Raw genomic sequence first — 2,574 nt, forward strand, 5'->3', positions numbered from 1 at the left:
AATGGGCAATGCCCAAACCCCTAGTGACATATAAAAACAAAGCCCATTTTCATTTCTATCCAGGACTTTTAGCAGCTCTGCAGAACATTTAGCACACTACAATGTCAGGTACTTCCCCAAAAAGCTGAGAAAAACAGTTTGAGAAAGGGGTCAAAACTATGAAAACATTAACAAAGCAGGTAAGTCATAAATGTTTATTGTAAAAATGTCGCTAAATTATGCTAATTGCATGAGAGAGGATACTCGGTAATGCAATCTTTGGGTTAATATGCCACAATTTTATTTAAAACAGGGTATACAGCATCCCAATCCTCAGGCAAATGTGCCTCCATGAGTCCACATTTGCCGTTTTCATTAAATTAGGGGTACTCGGCATCCCAGTCTTCGGGTGAATTGGTCTCAACGAGTCCAACGTTGTAGTTTCTATGAAAAACGGGGTACTCTACATCCCAGTTTTTAGGTGAATGTGCCTCAATGAGTCCAACTTCGTAGTTTTCATCAAAAACGGGGTACTCGGCATCCAAGTCTTTGGGTGATTGTGTCTCAATGAGTCCAACTTCGTAGTTTTCATCAAAAACGGGGTACTCTGCATCCCAGTCTTCGGGTGAATGTGCCTCAATGACCTGTGCCTCGGTTTGACTAGAGGAAAAATTGAAAAAGATTAGTACAGAATTCAAGAGAACAACAAGTTGATTTCCATGTGCGCGAATGCTTAAACAGTGCAGTTACTCACTGTTCTCTGCTGTCTGGCTCCTGGCTCAGGTATGACCCCGTAATGTAGGGATGCTGAAGAGCATCAGTGGGAGAGATTCTCTCTTCCCCATCCATATTCAAGAGTTCTTTCAGGAACTCGATGAAGGCCTTCCTGTCTTCTATTGTCTCACTGTCCCATAGTTCAGTCATCTGGATTAATAAAAATATAGAGCGTTAGGTCAATACACAAGTTCATACCTCTCTTGCTCATGTTAACAAAAAAGAAACAGTGAGTAAATTCAGCTTATAAACGCATGTCTGAAGTAGGTTACATTTTAAAGAAGAGATCTCTAAGTATTTGAACTCAAATATCATAGAGAACACTTACATAGAGCAGGTCATCTAATGATGACAGATGTGGACGATATTCGGGCCACTCCTCAGCTTTTGTTCTGTTCCTAGACTTGTACTCTTCTGGTGTCTGAGGAAACACAATGACAATAAAAGGGGTTTAAGATACGTTTAGGGCAACAATCAAGGTTCAACAACAATAAAAACTATGTTTTACCAGCAGCCTCCATCTTGTGCCCAATTCATCCACCTCATGACAAAAGAACTTCTTGCTGTAAATGCCAAAGTCGAGCTGGTGTTGTGATGGCATTCCCAGCATCTCCACCATGCTCTGCATCTGCAGAAAGAACACAGTTGCACACATTAGGGGCAGGTCGTCAAGACTATCTATACCTGTGTACATGTGAAAAAGAGAACGTAGGTAAATAAATGATTGGAGGGATGATGTATAAAAAAGACGACCTACCATGAGGTATTCGCAGTGGGCAGGAAAGAGATTGTCATTAAGGAAGAGGAATGCCAGCGTGCAGCCCACTCCCCACATGTCAATGGCCCCCGAGTAAGGAAGGCCAAGACAAATCTCTGGGGCCCTGTGAAGCAAAATTAATGAAATACACTTTAGAACTCTAAATCTTAGCATTAAGTACCAACACTATAATAACACAGATTTGTTACAAAAACCCAGTAGTTGTTCAGGGTGACACCCTCATACCTGTAGCCGGCTGGTTGAAGTCTGAGCCCGGTCATGGCAGCAGAAATGGGATAAGCCACTCCAAAATCAATTAGCTTTACGCTAAATGGACTTTCATCAATGTTGACCATCATGATGTTGTCTGGCTTGATGTCAGTGTGAATGATTTTTACAGCTTTGAGTCCCTGTAATGCCACCATCAGCTGCAGGGACACAATGAGAAAAGGATGAGAATGGAGTTCCTCTTATGGAGCTGTTGAAGCTCAGGTTTGAACTCATGGCTTTCTTAATTGATCAGCAAGTAATGAAAAGATTCATACCTGCTTTGCAATAGGACGGATGAGGTTGACATTTAATGAACGGACCAGGTGGAGCAAATCCACGTCCAACAGCTCAAAGACGAGGCACTTATAGCCCAGGTATTCAAACTGCTCATAAAATGTCACCAGATTGAAGTGTTCAGCATTCAGAGAGCTGATGGTCTTCAACACTGACAGCTAGAGGGGAAATAAAGGACAATTAGATCATCTTTATCACTTTACCCCAAAAATTCATAGTTAAAGTTCTGTTGAAGGCACCAAACACTTACTTCTTCCTCCACATTTTGAAAATACTTCTTCTTTAGGATTTTAACTGCCACCAATTTGCTGCTGTTGTGAGCACAACACTTGGCAACTTTCCCAAATTTACCTTCTCCGATACACTCCAGGATTGTGTACCGAGTGGAGGGGCTGTGGAGGACATGGCCTACCATTAGAGGATGTGCTGTCAAAGTGGATAGACAGGGCACAAGGTTAGTATTCAGTATTTTAACACTAATAATCAATCAAAGAAGGAAA

This window comes from Gouania willdenowi, chromosome 13, assembly GCF_900634775.1.
Source record: "Gouania willdenowi chromosome 13, fGouWil2.1, whole genome shotgun sequence".
Classification (NCBI taxonomy): domain Eukaryota; kingdom Metazoa; phylum Chordata; class Actinopteri; order Blenniiformes; family Gobiesocidae; genus Gouania; species Gouania willdenowi.